The sequence below is a fragment of the Rhinatrema bivittatum genome, chromosome 7 (assembly GCF_901001135.1).
Source record: "Rhinatrema bivittatum chromosome 7, aRhiBiv1.1, whole genome shotgun sequence".
Taxonomy (NCBI): Eukaryota; Metazoa; Chordata; class Amphibia; order Gymnophiona; family Rhinatrematidae; genus Rhinatrema; species Rhinatrema bivittatum.
Genome location: NC_042621.1, coordinates 146,160,953 through 146,169,590, shown reverse-complemented (window position 1 = coordinate 146,169,590; position 8,638 = coordinate 146,160,953).

The following is an 8,638-nucleotide window of genomic DNA, read 5'->3' as shown; positions in this document are numbered from 1 at the left end:
ATTGCTCCTTGTCACCTTTCAATTTCATTATACCACTTCTAGTCTTCCTTTTTCCCCTGATATATCTGAAAAATGTTTTGTCATAATAATCTCACTTTATGTCTTTGGCAATTCTTCTTTCTTCTGTTTGACCATTAGCTTTCCTAATTTCTTTCCTCATCCACCTCACTTTCACCTGGTATTCTTACTTGTATTCCTCTTTTTGGGAGCCATTATATTTCTTGAACACTGTTTTGTTTTTTTTCTTTATTTTTTCATCACCTCTATTTCTTCTTAATTTTGTTTACTTTTCTAACATATAGATTTGTGCCTTTGTAATAACTTCTTTTAATTTGACTCACTTAAATGGGCAAGGTTGTCCCTCTTCACCCATTTTCTCCTAGTCTTCTAGCTCTTCCTCCAGGTAGTCCCCATTTTGACAAAGCCCATATTTTTGATATTCAAAACTTGGGTCTCACTGTAACTTTTCTTTATCCCTTTTCAGATGTCAAATTATACCATCAGGTGATTACTCATGCTCAGGTGGGCACATACCTGAACATTAGAAACATTATCCCCATTAGTGAGCACTAGGTCAAATTTCACACCCTCCCTAATAGGTTCCATAACCATTTGTTTGAGCAGAGACCCTTAAAGGGCATCCACTCTCTCTCTACTTAAGAACATAAGAACATGCCATACTGGGTCAGACCAAGGGTCAGTCCAAGGGTCCATCAAGCCCAGCATCCTCTCTCCAACAGTGGCCAATCCAGGCATAAAAACCTGGCAAGTTCCCAAAATCTAAGTCTATCCCATGTTACTGTTGCTAGTAATAGCAGTGGCTATTTTCTATTTAAGTCAGCTTAATTAATAGCAGGTAATGGACTTCTCCTCCAAGAACTATCCAATCCTTTTTTAAACCCAGCTACACTAACTGCACTAACCACATCCCCTGGCAACAAATTCCGGAGTTTAATTGTGTGTTGAGTGAAAAAGAACTTTCTCTGATTAGCTTTAAATGTGCCACATGCTAACTTCATGGAGTTCCCCCTAGTCCTTCTATTATCCAAAAAAGTAAATAACCGATTCACATTTACCCGTTCTAGACCTCTCATGATTTTAAAACACCTCTACCATAACCCCCCTCAGCCATCTCTTCTCCAAGCCGAAAGTCCTAACCTCTTTAGTCTATCCTCAAAGGGGAGCTGTTCCATCCCCTTTATCATTTTGGTTGCCCTTCTCTGTACCTTCTCCATCGCAACTATATCATTTTTGAGATGTGTCGACCAGAATTGTACACTGTATTCAAGGTGCGGTCTCACCATGGAGCGATACAGAGGCATTATGACATTTTCTGTTTTATTCACCATACCCTTTCTAATAATTCCCAACATTCTGTTTGCTTTTTTGACTGCCACAGCACACTGAGCCGACAATTTCAATGTGTTATCCACTATGACGCCTAGATCTCTTTCTTGGTTGGTAGCTCCTAATATGGAACCTAACATTGTGTAACTATAGCATGGGCTATTTTTCCCTAAATGCATCACCTTGCACTTATCCACATTAAATTTCATCTACCATTTAGATGCCCAATTTTCCATACAGATTAAAATTTCCTGCGAGCAACACTTCTCCCTTCTTTTGGGAGGAAATGGAGGGGAACCAGCAACTTTGCTGTGATGCCACATAAAGAGCCAGACTTTCAAAAGGTTACATGCATAAATCCAGAGGATTTACATGTGTAACCTGTCTTATGTGCACTAGGCCTATTTTAAAAAGGCCCAGAAACACGTGTAAAGCCCCGGGACGTGTGTAAGTCCCGGAGCTTTACAAAAGGGGTGGTCTGGGGTTGGGGCTGGGTGGTCTGGGGGCAGGGCAGGGCCAGAGGCCTCCGACAGAATGGCCATTGCCGCTGTGTCGGACAATCGCGTGCTGGATGCCTGCCTGCCTGGAGGCAGGTGCAAAAGGTAAGACAAAGGACAGGGGGAGGGTTAGAGTAGGGCATGCATGTTATAAAATCGGGTGTACATGTGTGCGCGCCTGGTACCCTTGGGCAGAAAATGTTTGAGAAACTAGAGCAAACCAGGAGCACATGCCTTCAACCAGATTTCTGACCAGTTCTGGAAATAATGATTGTAACATGAATTTGAATTAATCACTGGAGAGAGGACGCTAACAAAATCAACTGTACTAGAATGTAACTTTCAAAAGGGAGATTATAATAAAATGAGGAAAATGGTTAGGAAAAAATGAATTATAGTAGCTGAAACGTTTAAGAGTTAACATTAGGCATGGATGTTTCTAAATATACCATCTTGGAAGCCCAGACTAGATATATTCCATTAAAAAGGTGAAAGGAAAGTCAAATAGCCGAAATGGTTAAAATGTGAGGCGAGAGAGGCTATTAGGAAAAATAACATATTTCAAGAAATGGAAAAGGTATTCAAATAATGAAACTTAGGAATGTACATTTGTTTGAAATTAAATAAGAATGATTGGATGATAGTTTTATTGTGAATTATCACCCTGATGCTTATTTTATATTGTTTTATTATGTTTATTTACCTGTGTTTTATTGTTTATGTTTTGTTGTGAACCACTCCAAGTGGGGCAGCTTATAAATACATTTTAACTATAACCATAAACATTTTCCACTTTCATTTCATGACATTTTCAAAAAGAAAAAAAATGAAATTTTGTTGATTTACTTTTGGTTTTTTTTGAAAATACAAAAAGAAAAAGCCCTCTGTTGTGTGCTATCTCTGAAGAGGATCTACTGTGAAATGACTTAGACAGAATACCTGTACTGAAAGTAAGCCTTACCCAAATGTGAATTACCTGTTAGAATTACCTGAAGTGCATGTCAGGAACTGTTATTTTGTCACCGTTTTTAAATAAAAATAGTATGGAGATGCAATATCTGTGTGAGTGCGCTGCAAGGGCCTTCAGCTTCACAATACATCATCAAGTAATAAATTGGGTCATTCTCCTAGTGAATAAGAAATGAGTAATAGAGTTACTGGAATTTACATCCTTATTTGATGGGTACTTGTGAAATTAATGAGGGTAGCTTAAAGAAGAATTTATAGAATAATATCAATAATAATATCAATAATATTAAAATATATGAAGAAAATGTCATTCTAAAGATGATCTTTAGCCATATTCCATTTGTAGTTTATAAAATGCACACAACCAGCTCTTAGATGGCAGTTAGGAAAACTTTATAATTACACTGAAGGATGACTTTAGCATGGCATGAGGGTAGAAGAAAGAGCAGCATGCATACATTTCACAAAATATAAGACTTAGATGTCTTACTTCTATATGCTAAAATTCTGAAATGAATTTAGATGTTCTACAAATGCACAGTGGCAAATGCTGATAAAGTGATATGCTGCCAGCACAAACCTGCATCAAATAGCTTTTATTGGTTCATAAAACACTGTTTAGCCTGAAGAGGCACAATCAGGCTATAGAGCCCCCTTTAGACTTCTCATAACGTTATCTGACTCATACATTCTTTACTCATGAAACAATTTGGAATAGCATCGGAATACAATAAAAGCCATCCCCTTTTGCATTTGAACTGGCTTTCGAGTCCACTGTTATTAAAATACATAAAGGCTGACCTCATTGTAAACACTTGACCAACTAAAATTAAATGTAAGAAATAAATTAGAATTTCTTTGAAAAAATAAATAAAAGAAAATGGTGTATATGTGTTGCTGGGAAAGCAGCTCTGTATTCATAGAGGTTGATATTTAGTGGGATAGTGAGCAGGAAAGTTACCTGGGTAACCTTTACCAGATATTCAGGATAAGTCTGCTACTGAGTATACTTGCCTAAATTTATTAAGGCAATGCTACCCATGTAAATTTAGGGCGATTTTTCCAACTAAAATTACACAGCTAAGCTTATCTGGCTAGCACTGAATATTGGTTTTAGCAGGATAAGTTTATCCAAGCTCCTCATAATGCCCCCTCTCTGCCTCTTATTCACCCGGTTACATTTTAGCTGGATAATTACTTATTTGAGTCAAATTTTGCAAGCTGTACAGAGCCAGAAATTCAAATCTCAAGGTTTTGTCTGGCTAATTTAAAAATTAGATGAATAAATCCTTTTAAATATCAACTTTATAGTTCAAAGTATAGTGAACTCCCATATTAAATTACTATTTGGATGCAAAATGGCATCCAGGAAGCTGGTTAAATTATGCTATGTAGATAATTTAAACTCTCTTTCTTCATTCCAAAATTAAAAGTAATGGCATTACAACCCTATTTGAATGGTTTCCTGTGCCTGAGGACAGTATGACTATTGGAATATGCATGTATATATTTCAATATAATTCTCTTTATATCCTCCTGGATTGAAGGTTTTTATCTGAAACATTTTACAAGGGAATACTGCATTTCCTTATTACCAATTTTTGTTTGAAAATATCTGGGCCTTGATATACAGCAGAAAATGAAATGTGTTTAATATGTGGTAAATATACCCCCAGCATCCTCCCCACCAAAAATATCCTCCTAAATGATGATGCTTCTCTCATTGTTCTCCATGTTAATTAAAACACTCTCTCCAGTGACCTACAATCATGACTCCTATGGAGACCCCCTCCCCCCATTGGCTCCCCAGGTCCTGGATCCAGGGTCCAGGACCTTTGAGGGAATTGGCATAGGAGAGTATATAACCAGCAGGGGGAGCACAGTATGCTGTGTGTATCAGCAGAGGATGGGGTTTGCAAGTCATGGAGAGGTGCACAATCAGGGACATTGGTGGAGGGAGGTCATTACTGGGGTCTGGAACAAGAGTAAAAGCAATTAAAAAAAGTCATTGTATGTATCTATATCTATAACAGTATCTATATTTATTAGGGATATTCAGACCCAATATTTTTTGTTTTGGTTCCTTTTTTTTTTTTTTTTTTTTCATTTTGTTGTGTTTTTAAATTTAGGTTTCAGTTTATTTAATTTTTATTTCAATTTGGTTTGTTTGATGAACTAAAATAAGTATTACAGAATCCAAAGCAATAAAATAAAGAAAAAAGTTCCTCCCTCTCCCCCCCCCCCTCCCACCCGCCTCAGATCCCAGGAGTCTATCACTAATAAACCAGTGCTGGGACCTACAAAGATGGACTGAGTGAAGTCCAGTCAGGCTTTCCCTGGATCCCTCCACCCCTACATAGAATTTACAAATAAACCATGGCTTGGGACCTCCCATGCCCCCTGCTTACCCCTTCTGTGGAGTTGCCCATGAGGAAAGGGGTAGGAGCAATCCCAAGTCACTCCTGACCCACAGATCCCCTTAAAAGTTGGTTCCAGCTGGTCTCAGAGTTAGGTGGTGCCATTTTTAAAGTGGTACCAGTAGGGCAGATGTGACTTGGCTTCATTTCTGCCCTTTTACTTATGGCTGTACCTACGGATCACTTCTGTCACTTTTTTTGTGGGTGACCCCACAGAAGGAATGAGTGGGGGCTGAGGTGGGACCCGCTCTGGCCCATTTGAGAGGGGTCGGAGTTGTAGTCCGAGGGGCTCCAGGAGGTCATGGTTGGGCTTGGATCTATTTAGCCTCAGCTTATTGGTGGGTAGGGCCCAAGGAGGCCCAGGGAGACCCAAGGAAACCCTGGAAATGGCAGCAAAGGCCCATATATGTCCTGTTTTGTTTTGATTTTGTTATGGCAGTTTTTTAAAAAATTATTATTTTGGTTCTGTAAATGAACTGAACTAAAATAATTTAATGACTGAAGAAATGAATAAATCCCATCCCCTGAATGAAAAAAATAAAGCATCCTTTCTTATGCTGGGGAGAAGGAACAGCAGTGATGCACACTCCTGGGGGCCAAGTTTATCCCTGTGAATTGTTTCTTCTGATTAGGGGACAGACAGTGGTGGTGCACACTTCCAGGGGTCAGTCGGCCTCACACTTCCTTCTGGTATTGGGGATGGGAGGGACAGCAGCAGTATACACTCCCAGGGGCTGTGATATGTCCCACATTTATTTCCTTTTGGTGGGGCAGCAGAGACACATAGTTCTGGGAACTATGATCTACTTGACAGGCAGCCAAAAAGGTTCCAGGTTGATGATACAGCTTGACCAAGCACAAAGGCACCATTAATTTAAGGCATGTTTTGCATACTTTGCCCTTTCCCATTGAATTATGGATACAGCCTTTCTTCCCACCAGACTCTAGGTTCAACTTCTGCATCAGCACCCATGCCAGCATACAATGGCCACCTTCTATCCCCTGACATACAACCTCTGCAGACACCAGGGTCTCTCCTTACCTTGTTCTGTCCACATGACTGTCATCTTTCTTTCAGGGGAGTCTTTGCCCCTTTGCAACTCTGTGCATCTCTGTGAACTCTGAAATGTGCGGTACCATTCATAGTTTTGATTTTTATGAATCTATGACTGGCACTGAATTCCTCACAGTGAATTGAGATGCTTGGCACTAAAGAAGAATGGGGGCACGTCTGTTTCAAAATTAGCAACTGTATGGGCAAAAGAAGAACAAGAATTAAAAATCAAAATTATTTCTGGGGGGGGGGGGGTCTGTAGGAGGAGGAGAAGAAGGACTGTTTCTTTTTTTCTGCAGGAGGAAGAGAGGGTACGGATGGCATATTTGGAGAGAAGAGAGATAATATTTGCAAGGTGAGAAAAGGAGGAGGGAGCTGGTGTCTTTGAGGGGTGAGATGGAGATGCAGAGGAGATGGCATCTGCCTGGAAAGTGAGAGAGAGGTCATCAGCTGGTAGGATAAAGAGATGATGCTGCTGTCTAGTTGTTGGGACTGAAGAGGAAAGAAGAGAGAGAGAGGAGGGAGTTAGACTGGGGGAGAGAGAGAGAGGTTGGGTGGGAGGTCAAGTAGGACAGCAAATGGATGAGGAGAGAAAGTGAAAAGAAGTAAATGGGGCAACAATATTTTTAGGGAGGTGAGACTCAGAAAAGAAATGGATAGAAGAGAGACAAAGAAAGAAACGAGGATAATAGAATAGAGAGGAGGTAGAGGGGGAAATGAGGAAGAGAGGAAAGACTGGAGAAGGAAAAAAGGGAAGACTAGGACAGAAAGAATACAAAAGCAACCTATAGGTAGAAAGAAGCAGACTGAAGGAGGGCAGAATGAAAGAAAAGAAGACAGAAAATAAAAGAAAGAAAAAGAAACGTAAAGTAAAAAATATAAAACAAATGGAGAATGAAAGAAAAATATAAATTATATTGGATTAATACTATTTTAGCTAACAAAATAAAGCTAAGATAAAAAAGTTATTTCTATACATCATATAATATGCAGTCATTTATAAACTTATGAACACAGAGGAAACAGAGAAATGTGACAGCAGAAAAAGACATTATAGCCTATCTAGTCTCCCCATCTCCTAGCTAATTTAGCATCACAATGCCCAACAGCCCCTGTGTTTATCCCATATTTTCTTGAAACAGATACTGTGTTTGCCTTCTCCACCTCCAGTGGGAGGGTCTTCTAGGCATCCATTACCCTCTCTGCAAAGAAATATTTCCTATGATTACTCTTCAGTCTACCCCCTTTCATCATCATCCCATGACTCCTTATTCTAGAACTTTGTTTCTGTTGAAAGAGGCTTGTCGTTAGTACATGGAAACCTTGGAGATATTTAAGTGTCTCTATTATATGTCCCTATCTTACTTTTCCTTGAGGGTGTACATGTTTAGATCTTTAAGCCTGTCTCATATGCTTTAGAATGAAGTCCACTGACCATGACCATTTTAGTAGCCACTCTCTGAACCAACTCCATACAATTTATATCATTTTGAAGATGTAGTCTCCAGAATTGTACAAAGTATTTTATATGAGGTCTCACCAGGGCCATATAAGGGGCAAAATCACCTGCTTTTTTCTGCTGACCATTCCTCTCCCTATGTGGCCACATATTTTTCTGATTTTTGCTGTCACTTTAACCACCTGTTTGCCAACCTTAAGATCATAAGATACAATAACTCCCAGATTCTGCCACCACTAGGGTGACCGCCTGCCTGGTTTATTATTTATTTATTAGAAATACTTCTATTCCACCTATAAAGACTTTGTCAAGCTAATCAGATTACAAAATCAACATAAAACAATGTTAAGACAAATATTGCTTATCCGGTTTTCCCCTCAAAGCAGGCAGATGAAATCTAAAACATGGTGGTTGGGCCAGGGCCAAGCAATCAAATTACCTGTTTTGATCTGTCACACCAGTCAGGCGGCTGGCTGGTCGCAGGCAGGAAACAACAGAAAGGAGTTTGAGCATGTTCAGGATATAGTGCAGGGCTTCCCAGGTCTGTCCCGGGGACCCCGCAGCCAGTTGACTTTTCAGGGTGTCCAAGGTGAATATTCATGAGATAAATTTGCATACCATACAGATTCAGTATATGGAGGTTTGTCTCATGCATTTTCATTTTGGAAGTTCTGGGGGCCCGACTGGCTGTGGGATCCCTGGGACAGGTTTGGGTAGCCCTGCTATAGGATATGGGTGTTGGAAAGGGGTGGTCCATAGGAGCCATCGCCTCACCCTCTAGAGTGCTGAGGTCATGCTCTCATCCTCCCCCTTTCCTGCAACTTGCTGGCAATGTAACTTCTGCTGTAAGCAAGTTAAAAAAAAACAGCAGCTCTACAATTTAGCCCTGTTTGCT